At 44.1% G+C, this 23,052-nt stretch overlaps 1 pseudogene; it reads left to right on the top strand.

Moving 5' to 3' along the window:
* LOC106583246 (protein timeless homolog) lies at positions 1 to 21,675 on the top strand (annotated as a pseudogene).
* The last annotated feature ends 1,377 nt before the right edge of the window (positions 21,676 to 23,052 follow it).

Genomic DNA, 23,052 nt, shown 5'->3' with positions numbered 1-23,052 from the left:
ATGGCCTTGGTCTCCGGCTGGACAGAGAATATAGCCGACCACGAGGTGAAGTGTTGCCGGGGAAGAGATCAATGGCACAATCATAAGGACGATGCGGGGGAAGAGAAGTAGCCCGAATATGACATCTTTAGAATTTACTGTGAAATGCTTACGAGCCCTTTCCCAACAATGTAGAGTTAAAAAGTAAAAAGATTAGCAAAAAGAATAGTTACACAATAAAATAACAATAACGAGGATATATAAAATGAGTGCTGGTACTGAGTCAATGGGCAGGGGTACCAGGTTGTTGAGGTAATACAGTGTATTCGGAAAGTATTCAGACACCTTGACTTTTTCCACATTTTGTTACATTACAGCCTTATTCTAAAATTGATAAAATTGTTTTTTTTTCCTCATTAAAAAAAAATGCAGGATTCCCAGCCCGCATGAGCTTATAAAACAAGCTCAGACCCTTTACCTTTGGCAGTGATTACAACCTTGAGTCTTCTTGAGTATGACGCTCTAAGCTTGGCACACCTGTATTTGGGGAGTTTCCTCAATCTTCTCTGCAGATCCTCTCAAGCTCTATCAGGTTGGATGGGAAGCGTCGCTGCACTAGTAAAATGGCGCCGGAAGAAATGGCAGCAGTTTTACGGGCGCCCAAACAATTGTGTTATTATGTGGTTTTTTTCGCGTTATTTGTAACTTATTTTGTACATAATGTTTCTGCAACTGTATCTTATGCAGAAAAGAGCTTCTGGATATCAGGACAGCGATCACTCACCTCGGATTAGACAAATATTTTTTCAACAACAAGCAAGACTCACATGATATTCTTCAATCACCCGGCAGGGCCGACATCCCAGTTATTCGCAAGAGGAAGCGACGCAGGTACAGAGGACGAAGAGCCAGATGCCTCATCAGGAACCCCAGAAGGCGAGTAGGAAAGCTGCCGTTACCATCAATATTACTCGCCAAAGTGCAATCATTGGACAATATATTAGACGAGGTATGATCACGAATATCTTACCAACGGGACATCAAAAACTGTAATATCCTATGTTTCCCGGAATCATGGCTGAATGACGACATGGATATTCAGCTAGCGGGATATACACTGCACCAGCAGGATAGAACAGCACACTCCGGTAAGACGAGGTGGGGGGGCAGTCTGTGCATATTTGTAAATGTAAGGAAGTCTCTAGATTTTGCTCGCCTGAAGTAGAGTATATTGTGATAAATTGCAGGCCACACTACTTGCCTAGAGAGTTCTCAGCTATACTTTTCGTGGCTGTTTATTTACCACCACAAACAGATGCTGGCACTAAGAACGCACTCAGTCAGCTGTATAAGGAAATAAGCAAACAGGAAACCACTCACCCAGAGGTGGCGCTCCTAGTGGCCGGAGACTTTAATGCAGGGAAATTTTAATCAGTTCTACCAAATCTCTATCAACATGTTTAATGTGCAACCAGAGGGAAAAAAATCTAGATCACCTGTACTCCCACACAGAGACGCGTGCAAAGCTCTCCCTCACCTTCCATTTGGTAAATCCGACCACAACTCTATCCTCCTGATTCCTGCTTACAAGCAAAAATTAAAGCAGGAAGCACCAGTGACTCGGTCTATAAAAAAGTGGTCAAATGAAGCAGATGCTAAATTACTGGACTGTTTTGCTATCACAGACTGGAACATGTTCCGGGATTCTTCCGATGACATTTAGGAATACATCACATCAGTCACTGGCTTTATCAATAAGTGCATCGAGGACGTCGTCCCCACAGTGACTGTACGTACATACCCCAACCAGAAGCCATGGATTACAGGCAACAAAGGGAAGCACAGCTGCGAGCTGCCCAGTGACAAAAGCCGACCAGACGAGCTAAATCACTTCTATGCTCGCTTCGAGGCAAGCAACACTGACACATGCATGAGAGCATCAGCTGTTCCGGACGACTGTGTGATCAGGCTCCCCGTAGCCAACGTGAGTAAGACCTTTAAACAGGTCAACATACACAAGGCTGCGGGGCCAGACGGATTACCAGGACGTGTGCTCCGGGCATGTGCTGACCAACTGGCAGGTGTCTTCACTGACTTTTTCAACATATCCCTGATTGAGTCTGTAATACCAACATGTTTCAAGCAGACCACCATAGTCCCTGTGCCCAAGAACACAAAGGCAACCTGCCTAAATGACTACAGACCCGTAGCACTCACGTCCGTAGCCATGAAGTGCTTTGAAAGGCTGGTCATGGCTCACATCAACACCATTATCCCAGAAACCCTAGACACACTCCAATTTGCATACCGCCCAAACAGATCCACAGATGATGCAATCTCTATTGCACTCCACACCGCCCTTTCCCACCTGGACAAAAGGAACACCTATGTGAGAATGCTATTCATTGATTACAGCTCAGCGTTCAACACCATAGTACCCTCAAAGCTCATTACTAAGCTAAGGAACCTGGGACTAAACACCTCCCTCTGCAACTGGATCCTGGACTTCCTGACCGGCCGCCCCCAGGTGGTGAGGGTAGGTAGCAACATATCTGCCACGCTGATCCACAACACTGGAGCTCCCCAGGGATGCATGCTCAGTCCCCTCATGTACTCCCTGTTCACCCACGACTGCATGGCCAGGCACGACTCCAACACCATCATTAAGTTTGCAGACGACACAACAGTGGTAGGCCTGATCACCGACAACGACGAGACAGCCTATAGGGAGGAGGTCAGAGACCTGGCCGGGTGGTGCAAGAATAACAACCTATCCCTCAACGTAACCAAGACTAAGGAGATTATTGTGGACTACAGGAAAAGGAGCATTCTCATCAATGGGGCTGTAGTGGAGCAGGTTGAGAGCTTCAAGTTCCTTGGTGTCCACATCAACAACAAACTAGAATGGTCCAAACACACCAAGACAGTTGTGAAGAGGGCACGACAAAGCCTATTCCCCCTCATGAAACTAAAAAGATTTGGCATGGGTCCTGAGATCGTCAAAAGGTTCTACAGCTGCAACATCGAGAGCATCCTGACTGGTTGCATCACTGCCTGGTACGGCAATTGCTCGGCCTCTGACCGCAAGGCACTTCAGAGGGTAGTGCGTATGGCTGCCTGCCATCCAGGACCTCTACACCAGGTGGTGTCAGAGGAAGGCCCTAAAAATTGTCAAAGACCCCAGCCACCCCAGTCATAGACTGTTCTCTCTACTACTGCATGGCAAGCGGTACCGGAGTGCCAAGTCTAGGACAAAAAGGCTTCTCAACAGTTTTTACTCCCAAGCCATAAGACTCCTGAACAGGTTGACTCCTGAATGGTTTGCATTGTGTGCCCCCCCCAACCCCTCTTTTACGCTGCTGCTACTTTCTGTTTATCATATATACATAGTCACTTTAACTATACATTCATGTACATACTACCTCAATTGGCCCGACCAACCAGTGCTTCCGCACATTGGATAACCGGGCTATCTGCATTGTGTCCCACCACCCGCCAACCCCTCTTTTTACGCTACTGCTACTCTCTGTTCATCATTAATGCATAGTCACTTTAACCATACCTACATGTACATACTACCTCAATAAGCCTGACTAACCGGTGTCTGTATATAGCCTTGCTACTGTTAGTTTCAAATGTCTTTTTACTGTTGTTTTATTTCTTTACTTACCTACACACACACATACCTTTTTTTCAGCACTATTGGTTAGAGCCTGTAAGTAAGCATTTCACTGTAAGGTCTACACCTGTTGTATTCGGCGAACGTGACAAATAAACTTTGATTTCATTTGATTTGCACAGCTATTTTCAGGTCTCTCCAGAGATGTTCAATCGCGTTCAAGTCTGGGCTCTGGCTGGGCCACTCAAGGACATTCAGAGACTTGTAACGAAGCCACTCCTGCGTTGTCTTGGCTCTGTGCTTAGGATCGTTGTGCTGTTGGAAGGTGAACCTTCACCCCAGTCTGAGGTCCTGAGTGCTCTGGAGCATGTTTTCCTCAAGGATCTCTCTGTACTTTGCTCCGTTCATCTTTCACTCGATCCTGACTAGTCTCCCAGTCCCTGCCTCTGAAAAACATCTCCACAGCATGATACTGCCACCACCATGCTTCACCGTAGGGATGGTGCCAGGTTTCCTCCAGACGTGACACTTGGCATTCAGGCCAAAGAGTTCAATCTTGGTTTCATCAGACCAGAAAATCTTGCTGGAGTCTTGAGGTGCCTTATGGCAAACTCCAAGTGGGCTGTCATGTGCCTTTTACTGAGGAATGGCTTCCGTCTGCCTATATAGACAGGTGTGTGCCTTTCCAAATCATGTCCAATCAAATGAATTTACCACAGGTGGACACCAATCAAGTTGTAGAAACATCTCAAGGATGATCAATTGAAACAGGATGCACCTGATCTCAATGTCGAGTCTCATAGCAAAGGGTCTGAATACTTATGTAAAGAAGGTATTACTGTTTTTTATTTTTAATACATTTGCTAAAAGGTATAAAAACCTGTTTGCGATTTGTCATTATGGGGTATTGTGTGTAGATCGCTGAGGAAAATGTTTATTTAATCCATTTTAGAATAAGGCTGTAATGTAACAAAATGTAGTAAAAATTCAAGAGGTCTGAATACTTTCTGAAGGCACTGTATGTGAAAACAGCGCATTTCTATGATCCGTGGTAAACCCCCCACCCCCATAATAAAAAGAAGTCCAGTGGCTATAAGATTCAGGCTGGTTCCCAGACTTGCCCAATACAAGATCATCAGCAGACTACTTCACCGTCATCTACCATCCTCTGTCTAGCTCCCTTCGCTCAAGCCATGAACTGACATTCTCCATCTTTGGAGGATGCAGCTTTCAAAGACTTGGCCTCTATTGGTTGACCTGTCATGATATATTGGTTTTATTTAATTTTTTTGTTCTTTTAGAGCTTTGAGATTCTATGAAAAGTGCTAAAGAAATGTAATAAATTATTATTATAAAAAGACAGAGTTTCTAGCCCAAGGTAGGTTATTTTCTTGCTCCCCACATCACCGCAAATCTTAAAGTGAAAATCACAGTTTTTAAAATGTCTTACTTTTTTTATGCGCCGTTTTCATATACACTACATGACTAAAAGTTTGCGGTCACCTGCTCGGAGTTGGTCCCCCTTTGCTGCTATAACAGCCTCCACTCTTCTGGGAAGGCTTTCCACTAGATGTTGGAACATTGCCGTGGGGACTAGCTTCCATTCAGCCACAAGAACATTACTGAGATCAGGCACTGATGTGGGGCGATTAGGCCTGGCTCACAGTCGGCGTTCCAATTCATCCCAAAGGTGTTCGATGAGGGTTGAGGTCAGGGCTCTGTGCAGGCCAGTCAAGCTCTTTCACACCCATCTCGACAAGGATTTTGGGGCACTGGCCAGCTGGGTTAGTAAACTGTTATTTCTACTATCCAGGTTAACATTCGGGTCCGAAATCTGTGCGATGCGCAACTTAAAAAGGCACAATTTTACTGGCCACCGGGCCAAATTCCTCTCATATTGTCTTCCCAACCCTGGCAGTAATTCTGAATACAAAAACTCAAATCAAAATGTATTTGTCATATGCTTCGTAAACAACAGTTGTAGAACAGTGAAATGCTTCCTTACCGGTTATTTTCCAACAATGCAGAGTTAAAGATAAATAGTTTTTTAAAATAGTGACATGAGAAATAAATACTCAAAATAAGTCCTTCTGAAAATGTATCTTATCATCTTAAATAATTGGATTTTAACGATAACATATTTGTGTAGGATCTGACTTGGTGAAGGCGACAGGACTGAAAATGAATGAATGCAACAACCATGTCTCTGTCACTAACAAATACAGTCAAGGGGAGTAACTCTACAATTCACTCAAAAGGCAAGGCACCCTGGGAAATATGCAAATAAGGCTGTCATTAAACAGTGTGTTAATTTAACACTGAAAAGTGTGGACCCGAATAGACACTGGACCAGTGTTAAATTTAACACAAACACTGTTGATTTAACACTGTATAATTTACTGTGTACTTGTTCGCTGCCTTTCAAAGTCAACAAAGTCATGTTAGGATAAATCAGTTATCCAGTTAGAGCTTTTGTGCCGAATCCACTGTGGTGTTTCAGGTGCAACATTTTATGGTCATGTCGCAGCAGTGTGTAGGAAGGAGATTCAAAGATGTGGGAAGTATGCAGGAGGGCATGAGACAGAGGATTGTGTAGTTTCGGTAAAATTGTGTGTGTTAACTGTAGGGGTGCCCATGTTGCTGGGGATCGGAAGTGTCCAGTGCGAGAGAGGCAGACTGAAGTGGCCAGAGTCAAAGTAGTGCAGAAAGTGTTGTGTGCTGAGGCAGTGAAGAAAGTAGAGGAGGATGGGTCAAGGGTGAGGGATCCTGAAAGGATTTCAGTGAGTAGTAGAGTTGTGCCAGAACAGAGGGCCAACGACGAGTGATTTATGCTTCAATACGGTTGGCTTCTTATCGTTCATATCAATGGTTATCAACTGTACCACAGAAATGGAGTGTAAATCACAGAAAATAGATGTTGTAGCAGTATCTCCAGAGAAGTATTTGGGTATACAAGATTTGACTTCAGAAGAGTTACAGGGTGTGTTGAGGGGTGGTGTCCCGTCCTCCCAGGCCGTTGGCATGGTGCAGGAGCAGATAGGGTCAAAGTAGTGGAATGGCGATAGTGTGTGTTTAATTAGTGTAGGTGGTGGTGTCTAGGGCTATATTTCACTTTTTTAGAGGAATAGGACTAATGAAGTGGATTTTATGTTGGTAGGCCGTGACTGGCCTCACACTCCAGTATGTTAGGCGGCTGTGTATGCACCAAAAAGTTGGATGCGGTCCTCCAAACAAATCCCAAAGAAGATGAACATCCGACTACAATCCAGTGTTGCCAACTTAGCGACTTTGTTGCTATATTTAGCGAGTATTCAGACCCCTCTAGCGACACATTTTCAAAAAAGCGACTAGCGACAAATCTAGGGACTTTTTCTGGTGTTATTGGAGACTTTCGGAGATGCTGACGTGAAAGCACGTATCGTTCTTACTCTTCTCAACGAGCAGCGGGTTCTGCCGTGGGCCCCACCCCCGTCCCAAAGCACTCACAGGCGGCCCAGTCCTCGCGCAGCAGTCCCTCCCAGCTGCAGTCAGAGCAGGAGATGTTCACCCCTCCGCATCCAGACTGCAAATGAATCGTGCATGCGGGAAGCCGCCGCTGGCTGATCCCACCCTGGCTTACATTCAGGGCGGGATGTAAATGTAAAAAACTAAACAACAAAAAATTATTTAATAAAAAACAAAGTAACTCCGCCAGAGTGTCTCTTTTGGGTCACTTTTGCCAGTCTCAAGCCCGGATAAAGAAGGAGGGTTGGAATTGTGACATTTAAACAAAACAAGAATCGACAGAAGAAAGTTAATTTGTAGTTCTAAACATTTAGGGTGTTTTTTACTCACTTTTTGTCTCTCCCATGACGTTATTCCTCTCTCCTACAGCATCCATCACAATTACATGCACATGGCCAATTATGCAAATTAGGTGATGATGTCATTTAGCAACTTCTAGCGACTTTTAGGACAGCCAATAGCTACTTTCCTTACTGAGGAGTTGGTAACACTGCTAGAATCGTCATGAATCGTTTAGGCGCGAGATTTGGCGCTAAACTGGATAGTGCATGGACTCTTATTGTATTTTAATTCGCTAATATCTAAGGAAATATATTGATACTGATTAATGTAGTCTGACCACAAAGGTCCCTTTTGTCATCACTACGGCTTGGTCTGGTATGTATAATTGCCAAAATTGTGTGATTGAATGATTGTGTAAACGAACAAACACAGGCCATTATTTGCTAGCTAGCTAACTTAGCAAACAATTTGGACAGCAAACCATGAGATTCATTGTTTCTGTTATAGGAATCGAGTGTGTCTCATAACTGTTAAATCTTCCATAACAGTGGAGTGAAACTCGCTGCCATTCAACTAACAATGACTGTATTAAATTAATGGACAAAGCCATCGATCACGTGACACCATTCCTATGTGAAGACTCAAAAGAGCCCCACCAATGGAGGTGTCATAATACCCACAAAACCTAGCGGTTAAACAAGGAAATTGTTCCAATCCTTTTTTCTACCATACATTTTTCCCATAGGAGATTTTAGAAACACTTAAAATAAGGGCTGTGTTTCGTGTAGGCTTACCCTGCCATGATGTTTTGATAACCATGTAAATCTCTCTTGGACAAGGTGACTTTTATCAATATATTTGGCTCTATTTGTGCTCAATTCAAAAATGCTAATTTGCATCACATCATGCAAGACTACAAGTCCCTGCAAGCTCCTGCACGTCATCTCTAGCTGGCACCTTTGCTAACAGGTAAATTGAAAGAAATGTAGCCAATTGATTAATTACCATATTTAGCTAACATTAGATACACTGAACAAAATATAAATGCAACACGTAAAGTGTTGGTCCTATGTTTCATGAGCTGAAATAAAAGATTGCAGAAATTTTCCAAAAGATTTTCCATGTTTATTTCTCTCACATTTTGTTCACAAATTAGTTTACATCACTGTTAGTAACCATTTATTATTTGCCAAGATACTCCATCCATCTGACTGGTGTGGCATATCAATAAGCTGATTAGACAGCACAATCATTACACAGGTGCACCTTGTGCTGGGGACAATAAAAGGTCACTATAAAATGTTCAGTTTTGTCACACACCACAATGCCACAGATGTCCCAAGTCTTGAGAGAGTGTGCAATTGGCATGCTGACTGCAGGAATGTCCACCAGAGCTTTTGCCAGATAATTTAATGTTCATTTTTCTACCATAAGCTTCCTCCAATGTCCTTTTAGAGAATTTTGCAGTACGTCCAACCGGCCTCACAACCGCAGACCACGTGTATGGTAATGTCTACGTTGTGAATCGAGTGCCCCAAAGTGGAGGTGGGGTTATGGTATGGGCAGGCATAAGCTACAATTGCATTTTATAGATGGCAATTGCAATGCACAGAGATACCGTGATAAGATCCTGAGGTACATTTTTTTTTTAAAGATATCTGTGACCAACAGATGCATATCTGTATTCCCAGTCATGTGAAATCCATAGATTAGGGCGTAATTAATTCATTTCAATTGACTGATTTCATCATATGAACTGAAACTCAGTAAAATCTTTGAAATTGTTGCATTTTGCATTTTTTGCTAAGGGGAGGAGAATTCTGTCAGGGGGGAGATTTTTGGCACAACACCTGTATTATGACATGAGACATGTTCTGTTTGCAGTTAAGCCTACTTTTTTAGTCCTCATGATACTGTGTATTTGGGATGTTTTTTTTCCAGTAGCTGACTGTGTTAGTGTCTAATTTGTGGTTGAGAGCCTTTATGCAACTTCTGGAAAAGTAATGCATGCAATGTGTGTAACATAGGAGAGTTGACATTTTGTTAGTAGTATACATTTGTGTAATCTCATTTTTAAACTCTTGAGTTAAATATTCTTGGGCTAGGTTATTGCATTTTTATACTGTTAATTTTCACCTAAACAATTAAGACTAAGTCCACCCAATTTACTTTACGCATATTGAGGTTGTAGGCTAATGGAAACATGGAATAGGCATTGATGTATGCCAGAAGGAACTTGGTTTGCTAGAATGACTTGAGGTGTGAATTTCTAGGTTCACCCATACCTGAGAACATTTAGGCTTCGAGAAGTAAACATTGACTGCTTCTTGGAGATGTTGCCTAATACATCAGTCTGTGATACCTTGGTTACACAGTCTGAAACAAAACACTGCAAAAATGTGGAAAGTGACCTTTACAAGCCAGAAAGATTAATACACTTCATTTGAACTTTAACTATTGTCTGTGCGGTTGGTTCTTTTGTCTTTCAAATTTGAGAGAATATCCACATCCACAGGAAAGTATTATTAAACCGACCTTTTTAAAAAGCTGGTACTGCCCTGCGCAAAATATAAACCCCTGGTTAGAATGGGTGAATCGCTTTTGTCTCAAGTTTCAGGAGACAAAAGTACCAACCACACAGACAACAGGTGGAGTAAGTTCAAATGACGTTTATTCAACATTCTGACTTGTAAAGGGACTGTTTGAATTTTTTTCAGATTCAGATTTGTAAAAGGCAATTGGAAATGACTTTCAGATGCTTTTCGTTTACAGCTTTGAGTTACAACCAGAGCCATTTGCCCAGATCTATTTATATATAAATTATTTAGGCATTTCTTCTATCGTTGTGTATTTTCTCCCCTCAATTATTGGTTAATTTTTGGGCGGCAGGTAACCTAGTGGTTAGAGCATTGGGCCAGTAACCGAAAGGTTGCTTGATCGAATATCCCCTCCCTATGGGCCTTGGTCAAAAGTAGTGCACTATATAGGGAATAGGGTTCCATTTGGGATGCATAATCTGTGATGATTATCTATTTGAGCCCACTCTAGTGGGGAAGAGTGGAGGACTACGGTGTGATTGACTGTTCTCCCCATCTCTCAGACCTTTGCCAATGAGAGTGTTTTTGTAGTTCTGAGTAAAACCCTGTACAATCTGCTGCAACTAGTGAGTGTTGCACTTTCAGACCAACACCACAGAATAGAGTCCTCCACAAATAATATTTTCCAAAAAAGAGAGTGAGAAGCATTGGCCATGTGTTAAAAAATTCCCTCTCTCCCTCTATCTGCTTCTTCTCGCTCTCGTCTCCCAGGACTGGGAGCAGAGGCAGGAGGAGGACAACCTGCTGATAGAGAGGATTCTGCTGCTGGTCAGGAATGTACTGCCTGTCTCCGCTGACCCCTACGAGGAGAAGGTCAGAGTTCACTGTGTTAGGTCGTGCTGTAACCCCATTCAGTAAATTGGCCCGTCTTTTCCTGTAGTCCATGATCAGCTTGTTTGTCTTGCTCACATCGAGGGAGAGGTTGTTGTCCTGGCACCACACTGTCAGTTCTCTGACCTCCTCCCTATAGGCCATGTCATTGTTGTCGGTGATCAGGCCTACCACTGTTGGTGTTGGAGTCGTGTTTGACCACACAGTCGTGGGTGAACAGGGAATACAGGAGGGGACTAAGTACACACCCCTGAGGGTGCAGGATCCAGTTGCAGAGGGAGATGCTTAGTCCCAGAGTCCTTAGCTTAGTGATGAGCTTTGAGGGCACTATGGTGTTGAACGCTAAGCTGTAGTCAATGAACAGCATTCTCACATAGGTGTTCCTTTTGTCCAGGTGGGAAAGGGCGGTGTGGAGTGCGATTGAGATTGCGTAATCTGTGGATCTGTTGGGGCTGTATGCGAATTGGAGTGGGTCTAGGGTGTCCGGGAGGATGATGTTGATGTGAGCCATGTCCAGCCTTTCAAAGCACTTCATGGCTACCGATGCGAGTGCCACAGGGCGGTAATCATTTAGGCAGGTTACCTTAGTGTCCTTGGGCACAGGGACTATGGTGGTCTGCTTGAAACATGTAGGTATTACAGATTCGGTCAGGGAGAGGTTGAAAATATCAGTGAAGACACTTGACAGTTGGTCCGCGCATGCTTTGAGTATACATCCTGGTAATCTGTTTAAAGGTTTTGTTCACATCGGCTACCGAGAGCGTTATCACAGTCATCCAGAACAGCTGGTGCTCTCGTGCGTGCTTCAGTGTTGCTTGCCTCGAAGCGAGCATAAAAGGCATTTAGCTCGTCTGGTAGGCTCGCATCAGAGCCGGTGTAGCAGGATTCAATCTTAATCCTGTATTGATGCTTTGTTTGTTTGATGGTTCATCTGAGGGCATAGCGGATTTCTTATAAGCATCCGGATTAGTCTCCCGCTCCTTGAAAGCGGCAGCTCTAGCCTTTAACTCGATGCGGATGTTGCCTGTAATCCATGGCAGTCATGTCCTGACCAGTGAGAAGGTATGCATCTCTGTGTGTGGAGTAAAGGTGGTCTAGGATTTTTTTGTGACATGTTGGTAAAAATTTTATAAAACTGATTTGTTTGCCTGCATTAAAGTCCCCGGCCACTTGGAGCTCCGCTTCTGGGTGAGCATTTTCTTCTTTGCTTATGGCCTTAGAGTTGGTCGAGAGCGGTCTTAGTGCCAGCTTCGCTTTGTTGTGGTAAATAGACGGCTACGAATAATACAGATGAGAACTCTCTTGGTAGATAGTGTTGCCGACAACTTATCATAAGGTACTCTACCTCAGGTGAGCAATACCTTGAGACTTCTTTAATATTAGACATCGCGCACCAGCTGTTATTGACAAAAAGACACACACCCCCACCCCTCATCTTACCAGAGGTAGCGTCTCTGTTCTGCCGGTGCATGGAAAATCCTGCCAGCTCTATATTGTCCATTTCTTCGTTCAGCCACGTCTCTGTGAAACATAGGATGTTACAGTTTTTAATGTCCCGTTGGTAGGATAATCTTAATAATAGGTCATCAATTTTATTTTCTATCGATTGGACGTTAGCAAGGAGACTGGAAGGCATTGGGAGTTTACTTGCTCGCCTCCAGATTCTCAGAAGGATCCCCGATCTGCGTCCCCTTTTCCGGCGTATGTTCTTCACGCAAAAGGCGTGGATTTGGGCCTGTTCCTGTGAAAGCAGGATATCCTTCTCATCAGACTCGTTAAAGGAAAAGGTTTCTTCCAGTCCGTGGTGAGTAATCGCTTTTCTGATGTCCAGAAGTTATTTTTGGTCATAAGAGACGGTAGCAGCAACATTATGTACACAATAAGTAAAAAAATAAGTTACACAAAACGCAAGAAAAATAACAAAATTGCACAATTGGTTGGGAGAATGTAAAACGTCAGCCATATTCTTCGGTGCCATCTCTCAGGCCTACATATGTAAACAGATCTGATCTAAGTGCAGTTTGCCACAGCAGTGATAGCTGGGCTGCGTTCCGTACATAAAAACGTAATAGAAATTTTCAATTGAACTGAAACAGTGCTGTTCTAAATGACCAGTTGAAAAATGGGGAGGGATTGTGGGTTCAAAATGCTTAGTGCTTTTTAAATACGCCGCTCATTGCAACAAGCCCCACCCCAGCACACCCACCGAACGGAGCTTAGGAATCTCCAAGTCTGTTCAAGAACGTTTTGGAAAAACGTGTCGCTCAGTACAAACCATTCCACAAATGTTCAAGTGAACTGAAAGCACCCCCGGTCTCTGTCTGGTTCCACAGGAAGGGCTGATCAGGGAACAGGCGCAGCAGTATGACGAGACCTACTATCTCTGGGCCCTCAGCTTCTTCATGGCCTTCAACCGCGTCAACTGTTTCCGTGCCGACCTGGTCTCCTAAACCATGTGCATCCGTGTCTTCCACTTCATCGAGCGCAACATCACCAACTATTACATGATGATGCTCACTGACCGCAAGGAGGCCATGTCCTGGTCCTGTAGGTGGATGTGGCGAACTGGGTTATAACTGTTTTAAGGCCGCCATGTTGGCACCAAAAGTTTGAAGTCAAACTGGAATGTTATCATAATGGACCATTTGGGGCCCACATGGAGGATAACTTATAAATATTTGTATATCTTTGGTTTTGAACGTAAGAAATACATTTTTGTATTTTTCTCCCAGGATGCACCTGGCTCTGAAGGCGTGCCAGGAGCTGCTGCTGACGGTGAACGAGATGGACCGCTCCTGAGACGAGAACATTAGACAGGGCGTCAACGTCATCGAGTGAGACCCCTCTCTTCCTCTCCTCCTTTTTTCTTGTTTCATCACCTCTTTGTTTTCTCTTTCATAATTTTTCTAAACTAAACATCTAAATCCTTTCTCTCCCCTCTAGGTAACATCTTCTACCTGATGGAGTACAGGGAGATCTTCTTGACTCTGCTGAGGAAGTTTGATGAGATCAAGCAGCTGCGTTCCTTCATCAGGGACCTGTTAGAGTCCACCCATCTCTTCCTGCGTTTCTGCAAGGGACGCAACAACCTGGTGGTGCAGGTGAGCCTCAACCTCTACTCACAGACAGATAGGGGGCCCTAGAGGGGTGACGGGCTGAAGGAATGAGTGGGAATAGTGAATCACATAGTTTAGCAATTTTGCTATCTTTTGCCAAAGACGTATGTTTTTGAAAACCGATTGTTGTTGATTTGAACATACAAACATCAATTGACGGCCCAACCCTTTGTCCCTAGTGACATGGGGGGCCGTGGCAGAGGAGCTGAAGGCCACCGGCTTTAAGGTCATTGTTGGGGATCAGCCTTAGGGTCAGCCAGGGGACAGTTAACATGTGGAGCAGCTAGCTTTTCTTGTCTACTCTCCACCAGTCCATTCCATTCACTGAGCCAGATGGTTGCATTGCTGCCCTCATGGCTTCACCTTGTAGTATTAGACTGCAACAAACAGCTAGGGAAGAGTTCATGGGTGCATCTGTCTAAAGTGGATTCCTCTCCTTGTCTTGTTTCCTTCATAATATTGACTAGTCTGAAAGAGCTGGACTGGTGACAGCAAATAATCAAATACCATATTGCTTTCCCCTATGTATGTGTAGATCAGATCAGTGCAGATGTATTACATGAGACAAGTAGAGGAAGACTGTTTCATCTATTGAGGTAGACAGCCTATAGGGAGGAGGTCAGAGACCTGGCAGTGTGGTGCCAGGACAACAACCTCTTCCTCAATGTCAGCAAGACAAAGGAGATGATCGTAGACTACAGGAAAAGGAGGGCTGAACATACCCCTATTCACATCGACGGGGCTGTAGTGGAGCGGGTCGAGAGTTTCAAGTTCCTTGGTGTCCACATCACCAACAAACTATCATGGTCCAAACACACCAAGAAAGTTGTGAAGAGGACACGACAATGCCGTTCCCCCTCAGGAGACTGAAAAGATTTGTCATGGGTCCCCAGATCCTCAAAAAGTTCCACAGCTGCACCATCGAGAGCATCCTAACCGGTTGCATCACCGCCTGGTATGGCAACTGCTCGGCATCCGACCGTATGGCGCTACAGAGGGTAGTGCGTATGGCCCAGTACATCACTGGGGCCAAGCTTCCTGCCATCCAGGATCTATATAGTAGGCGGTGTCAGAGGAAAGCCCAAAAAATGGTCAAAGACTCCAGTCACCCAAGTTATAGACTGTTCTCTCTGCTTCCACATGGCAAGCGGTACCGGAGCGCCACGTCTAGGTCCAAAAGGCTCCTTAACAGCTTCTACCCCCAAGCCATAAGACTGCTGAACAATTAATCAAATGGCCACCCCCATTTATTTTTACACTGCTGCTACTCGCTGTTTATTATCTTTGCATAGTCACTTTACCCCTACCTACCCCGCACACTGACTCGGTACCGGTACTCCCTGTATATAGCCTCATAAATGTTTTGTTACTTTTTTATTTTATTTTTTACTTTTGTTTATTTAGTAAGTTATTTCTTACATCTATTTTCTTAACTGCTTTATTAAGGGCTTATAGTAAGCTTTTCACAATAAGGTCTACACCTGTTGTGTTAGGCGCATGTGACAAATACAATTTGATTTGAGATGCAGCCCTATTGTGTTGCTGTCAGCATGTGTACGAGTGCTGAATCTGGGTCTCACTTTCTGTGTGGCTGCAGTTGTCGGAGGCTCTGACAGAGGGCGCTGTGCCGTTTGACGCTGCGTCAGACACTCCCCTGGAGGAGCAGAGGACGGAGGCCATGGTGCGTATCCAGGATTCCCTGTTCAACAGACTGGGCCCTGAGGCTCTGGGCCTGCTCCGAGCCGCCAGGTCAGTCCCACTCAATTTGACTTAGCTCCCGTAGACTTATTTTTGGAAAGTCTATTATACTGTAGATGCATCTGCCATTGAATACTAATACTTGTTAATTTTATTTGAATGTCCTTTTCTTAAACTCAAAGTGCCCTACATCCACGTGGGTCAATCCACCAATGGTCAAAACAGCATCTTGATCTGAGCCTACTTTTTGGACCATTGACTTTGTAATCACAAAAAGTAATGTTGTCATAATTGTCTCTCTAAATATTACTGTTCACAGGGAGGTGTGGCCGGAGGGAGATGTGTTTGGTTCAGCTGATGTGGAGCAAGAGGAGGAACTGGAGCTCCTCAAACAGATCCCGTTAGCCAACCTGCCCAGTGAGTGTCTGTCTGTGGTACTTTATAAAACATGGGATCAATATGATTTAATCTGACAGATGTACAGTAGCAGATACATTCATATGTACTAAAATGACTAGAACCCCCTTTTTTTCCTTTTTTTTCAAGCTGGGCTGATGCGCATTTGGATGTGCGTTCTTTCCATGAAGAGACACTGTTTGTTTTGTTCCCAGGGACCCATCCCCCCTGAACGTAGGATGGATGAGGAGGTAACTCAAATTATATTCATTGAGATCAAGCCCCTTTGGGTGAAAAATCCTTCAGTCTAAGCTGGGGGGGGGGGGGGTTCTATTAAGCTAACATTTGGAATTGTTTTAAAATTGTCATACCAAGGATCATTTACATATTATTTGATATTTGATGACCACTTTATGTATCAAAACAAATATTAACAAATGATTAGCCCATAGAAAAGCTTTGAATAAGCGATTCATTCATGGAAAGTCAAAAAATTAATTAAAAGGAAGCTTGTTTTAAAATGTCTGGCCTATATCTAAGAGATAAGAAAGATCAGGAAATTATTTACATATTTTTTTACACATATTAACCCCCTTTTTCTAGCCACTAAACTATTTCCATATACAGAGTGTACAAAACATTATGAACACCTGCTCTTTCCATGAAACTGACCAGGTGAAAGCTATGATCCCTTATTCATGTCGCCTGTTAAATCCACTTCAATCAGTGTAGATGAAGGGGAGGAGATGGGTTAAAGAAGGATTTTAAAGCCTTGAGACAATTGAGACATGGGTTGTGTATGTGTGCCATTCAGAGGGTGAATGAACAAGACAAAAGATTTTAGTGCCTTTCAATGGGTTAGTAGGTGCCAAGCTCACCGGTTTGACTGTATGAAGAACTGCAACACTGCCGGGTTTTTCCACGCTTAAGTTTCCCGTGTGTGTCAAGAATGGTCCACCACCCAAATCACATTCAACCAACTTGACACAAATGTCAGAAGCATTGGAGTCAACATGGGCCAGCATCCCTGTGGAACGCTTTCGACACCTTGTAGAGTCCATGCCCTGACGAGGGCAACTCAATATTAGGAAGGTGTTCCTAATGTTTAGTACACTGAGTATGCTTCCATATTCTTTTTTATAACTGGCTCCCGGGCTACCTTCAGATGAGGCTTGTGAGCGTCCTAGAGCAAAACAACCGACACGTACGTGTTTGTGCGAGTCATATCAGTGTGTAGCCAAAACTGTTCAGGCGCTACAGAAGTTTTTGTCTCGGGGTCTGACAAACACTACCAGGGTATTTATTGAAACATGGGGGGAAGATTGAGTGCAGGCCAGGGGAAGCTCGGGCGGGTTGCCGGAAACCAGGTGCGGAGGCTGAGGTTGGAGCGAGAGGTTTTGGGACAGGGTAAGCAGGTCCGGAGGGGAATCCAAGGGAGCGTAGAATGGGGAATCCAGGACAGAGTAGTAGGACTGATGAGAAGTCGGACTGGAGACAGGGATCAAAGTCAGAGCAGGCTCAACTGTAGTGGAGATGAAAACCTCGTCAGGCAAGGGAAAACAGGAAGAAACGGCTAGAAACATGGACTAACTGAGCAGAGATTACGATCTGGCAGTGTGGAAGTGGCAGGACTGAGTATTTGTAGAGGTCTTGATAATGGATCAGGTTGCAGCTGATGGGGATCTGCTCTGACTCCAGCACACCTGTCTCCACCCACACAATCACACACACACACACACAGAGAGGGAGAGAGCACTGGGGGAGCGGCGGCAGGTCAAGGAGACACAGGATGATCACTAGAGGGCATGGCAGGAGCAGACGTGACACTTGTAGCTCGGCCACCTTCCACCGCAGATGCGGAAGGCTGCCATTGGCGGATGCGGTGGATTGAGCCCATGCAAAAAAGATCTCTAGCTTAAACAGACTGATTTTTTTTATTATGCTAATTCAATTTACATGGGGACATCTACTCTAGAGGGTTAACCCAGGCACAAGGACTATAATACAATTACAAGTTCATGTTTTTCTCTTCCTCCTACAGGAGCTGGTGACCTTTGCTAAGTTTGTGCTGAACCGATTCCTTGCCCTGGCGGCCAAAAACAAGGCCTACGTAGAGCTGCTCTTCTTGAAGAATGTGGGAGCTGTACGTGAGATGACAGAAGGCAACAGCAAGCCTGGAGAAGGGTGTGTGTATGTGCCTGGGTGTCAATTAAATAAGTGTGTGCGCATTTACTATGCGCTTTTCAAGGTTTCCATTTTTAAAAGTGATTTATTGTTCTCATGTTTGTTTCAGAGAGGGGTCCAAGAAGAAAGCAAAATGGATGCCAGAGGAAGAGGAGACGCTGTGAACACTCTACAAGGAGCACCGCGACTCTGAAGGTAAACAAACGGCACCACTCATTTTTAATTTCCTGACATTTTATCACCAATCATTTCATTTAACTGGTGTTTTATGGTAACCATTCCATACATAGATATGCTTGTCCCATATTCTGTCCTTGAACTTTTGACTTTCACAGTGCCACACATTGTGGAGACTCTGCTGCCGTTGCTTAGCAACACCACCCATCAGCGTCAGCAAGTGGTGGCCCAGTTGGTGGCGATGGGACTGGTGGACGGTGTCAAAGACCTGAAGAAACTGAGGTCAGTCAGTGTCTGTCTGGGGGCCATCATGTCTAGGCTACATCCTGTAACCTGCTAGGTTTTACCATTTGAGATTCTATATTAATGTCTGTGGATGTAACATACTGTTTACATGTCAGTACTAGTTAGAGTATTGAAAGGACAAAACCTGACCTGTAACCTGTGATCTGACTTCCCTGAAGGAAAGGCACTCATATTGTCCTGTGGACAGAGGAACAGGAGGAAGAGCTACAGATGCTGTTTGAGGAGTTCAGAGACTCGGATGGTACGTTTTGAAGGTTTTCTTGATTCCGACGCTAGACAATGTTACCATGTTGATAAGGGTTGCAGTATTCTTCGTCTCCGTGGTGATAATGGTTGCAGACCTGGGTTAAATTACTATTTGAAATCTTTCAGTTTGCCGTTTTGCGCTCATTCTATTGGTTCCATTGTGCCAGGGAAGCTCAATCAAGCCCAGCTAAAGTATTTTGAATTCAGATAATATTTGAACCCAGTTCTGAGTGATTGTTATATTTCCGTAGACGTGCTGGGGAACATCCTGAAGAGGTTGGTGGCTAAACGGTCCCGTGCCCGCTTGGTGGAAAAGCTGCTCAGCATGGGCCTAGTCTCCGACTGACAGGAACTCCACAAGAAGAAGATGCCGCAACCCTAACGCTCCGGGGAAGAGCTCTGGGATTGGAATGGTGAGGGGAATTTATTTCACATTTGTTGACTCTTATTGTATTGGGTGTCCAGTATCGAATAGGTTGGCAGTCTAGAAATGTCATAAAAGTAGCACTACTATTATGACTGAAGAAAGTCAAAGTATTGGTGTGTAATCTGTTAAACTGAAGAAGAGTTTCTGGCTGACCTCATGGCGGTCTAACAGAAGAGCCCATCCATGGGCTGAGATAATGATGATGCACTAGGAGGAGAGCGAGGGGGAGGAGCAGGAGAGGCAGGCTCAGGGAGCCAGATGGAGGAAAAGCAGGGTAGCAGAGCGGGAAAGCACGGTTGAGAAGAATGCCAGCTTGGGGACCATGGTGTACACTCTACGGCAGGAAGGTGAGAGCAGGGCATTCATGTTCATATTTTTACAGACTACCCCATCTAGGTATCAGTATAGTAGGAGGTTCTTTTCATTTTAACATTACACAAAATCAAAGAAGATTTCCCATTGGCAAGAAGGCCCCAAAACAGTTTGTTTGTCAACATTTGAAAAATGGTCCCTAAAGCTGTATTATTTTGTTATAGGTATGTCAGGACCCCTGTTGTGGCTACAGAACTGCCTGAACAGAACAGCAGATGACCGTGAGGAAGAAGGTGAGTGGAAATTCAGGTAAAAAATGACTAAAAGTACTGGGGGAGGGGGACACTTAGTATGTATTCCTTTATCATTGTGAATTGCTGCATCTTTGAAGTGTGGTTGAGGACATTTGTGATTTATTGTGGCAGTTAATGTTCTATTTTCGTCATCAGGCTTGTCTCAGCCTGTACCACCTGTCCCTCTGACGGAGGAGAATGAGGACGCAATGGAGAAAAGGAGCTTCCAGAGGTTACTACGGAAAATAGGGGTCCAAGCACAAATAGGGGTTCGAGTACCAGCCGATGAGCAGGTGGGATTTAGGCGGAAACTCAGCTATATAAAAATATATATTTTTATATCATTTTTTTTTGTCTTACCCACATTAAATTGCAGGACTAAGCCCCAAAAGTATTTACTTAGTTAAAAGGTGGAATCCGCAGTAGGGGAAACTGCCACTGTCGGCACAGTGGACATTATCGTTTTTTTGTTGTTGAGCGGAGGTGAGTGTCGCAATGCGCACCCAAAAATTGCAGTACATATTCTGCTGTTCTATTCCGCGTGTGTTCATTGATGTCCGAGAGAAAAAACAGCATTGCTTGCAGTCACTTTGTTGTTGTATTATCACAAACGGACGTGGTAGTTTCACGATTAAGGATTCCAACTTTAAGGCAAGATGCAGCTTATGAGGCACACAACTTTGTAAATGTTGCATTAATAAAAGGAATTGAAGTGATGTCTGTGTTTTTCAAAACTTCGGCAGGCTTTCCCATAGACTACTGTATAGGTAATGTGTGTCTGATGATCGATTAGGAGACGTTCTGGAGGATCCCAGCCAAGATGAACCCGTCCCAGTTAAGGGGATCCCCGACGGTAGGGGGAGAGGGATCAGAGCGGCCATTCCCAAGGAGCCCCATCCAGGAGCAGCCGCAGGTGGAGGCAGACTCCCATGAGCAGAGAGCCCAGGCCCTCCGAGGCCTGCTGCTGGCCCACAAGAGGAAATAGCCATCTGCCTCAGCAGAACACAAAGGTCAGCAGATTAAAGACATTGGATGTGTCTGAAATGGCACCCAATTCACTATATAGTGCACTACTTTTGACCAAAACCCTATTGGCTGTGTTCAAAAGTAGTGCACTAGTGAATAGCCATTATCTCATACTCCATTGATAACTCTGAATTGTGGAGATCTCATAGAATTGATCCAAGGTTGTTGCTTAGTTAACCGTAACTTTATTAGAGGATGTAATATTTCCATCAAACTCTTCACAAATGTACGTTGTTTTACTGATGCTATTTTGTGTTACCAAAAATCGGAATGCGATTAACTACTGTATATGCGCAAACATCCACTTATATCTGACAAGCCATTTCTTTCTCTTCAGATTTCACACCTGTTGAGGATATAGATTCAGACAGTGCACCTCAGAGGTGAGAGTTCTCCATTCTGTACACAGTGTATTTCTTATGCAATAGCATAGCGCTGCCTGTTTATTTTCTGCCTGTTTTCTCCTCTCCTTGACCATCACAGATCTTCAGAGAATAAGAAGACCTCCAGCAAGAGAAGCAGAGTGCTGTTGACAGCGACGAGGATGGAGATACTGTGCTTTAACCTAATCATAATCTAGTCCTGTTAGTTTTACCCACAAACTCCTTTGCCTTTGTTTGGCAAGAATGACAATGACTGGCATTTGTTAAAGAAGAAACGGACTGGCATCCAGGCGACAAAATTATTAGTACGACATGTTTTGCTAGCATTGCTGTCTCCTCTCCTGATAGAGGACTCCCTCACTCTGGACCTCGGGGCTGACAGGGACGCAGTCCGCCCCTGCCAAGGGCAGACGACAGATGGTTTTGATTGACAATGAGCAAGATGATGATTAGAGGAGAAGTCTTCAGTTTGATTCATTTTATTTATATCCAGCTTTTCCACTTAGGTGCTCAGTGTTTTACATGGAATGGGGGAAACTCCCCTCATCCTCCACCAATCTGAGGAATCCAGTTGGACCCAATATGATTGAAGCATCATCTTACACAATGCCTCTACAGGGCTGTATGGGGACTGAGGATGGGGAAAGCTGGACCTTCACTTACCAAATATTTCTGAGAAGGCGGTAAACAAGTCTTAGAGAAAATCCAAAGACCAGAGAGCGAGATAGCTCCAGGTTTATTGGAAACATGATGCATTTGATGGGCTTGTCATTATATTCTTCAGTCTTTCTCTTCAGTATTCAATGTTCTGTATGTCTTTCAAAGGTCTAGCCAATACAGGGATTGTACTGTCAATGCCCAGGTTTAAGAATTAAAAAAAGAGATGTTTCTTTCCATGGATTTGTCCCAAATGGCACCCTATTCCCTTTATAGTGCACTACTTTGGATCAGGGTCCATAGGGTGGAAAGTGGCATTTCGAGGCAGTCCATATAAACTCAATATTGTAATAAGCAGATTACTGGTTAACTTTAATCACTTTTGGGGAAATAAAATATCTGCTGTTTTTACAGTTCAAGGTAAAACCTGCGCATGTTGATGAATAAAAAAGGGTGTGCTCGAGTACACCAGCACACCCTTTTCACCACTAGGGGGCACATGACAATGTAGAGTAGATTATCTGTCAACCACAAACTCAATTTCCTGGTGGATTTGTTCAGGAGCCAAGCAGAACATTTTTAAGCACATGAAAGAACCGATGTTAAAAGTATTCCTCTATTATTGAAGAGATGAGCATTTGTGCAATTTCTTAATCCTTAAACATTTCAAGATCCTTAAGCTTTACAACATACCATCTGTTTTTCCTAATTACTACCAGCATGTCACATGTGCAACTAGAGGCAAAAAAACTCAAGACCAACTTTACTCCACACACTGAAACGCATACAAAGCTCTACACCCTCCATTTGGCAAATCTGACCATAATTCTATCTTTCTGATTCCTGCTTACAAACAAAAGCACCAGTGACTTGCTCAATGCGGAAGTGGTCCAATGTTGCCGATGCTAAACTACAGGACTGTTTCGCTAGCGCAGTTTGGAATACGTTCTGGGGTTCATCCGATGCCATTGAAGAGTTTACCAATGACTTCGTCCCCACAGTGACCGTATGTACATATC

The sequence above is a fragment of the Salmo salar genome, chromosome ssa22 (assembly GCF_905237065.1).
Source record: "Salmo salar chromosome ssa22, Ssal_v3.1, whole genome shotgun sequence".
NCBI lineage: Eukaryota > Metazoa > Chordata > Actinopteri > Salmoniformes > Salmonidae > Salmo > Salmo salar.
Note: the sequence above shows the minus strand (reverse complement) of the source record. Positions and strands in the feature narration are given on the sequence as shown.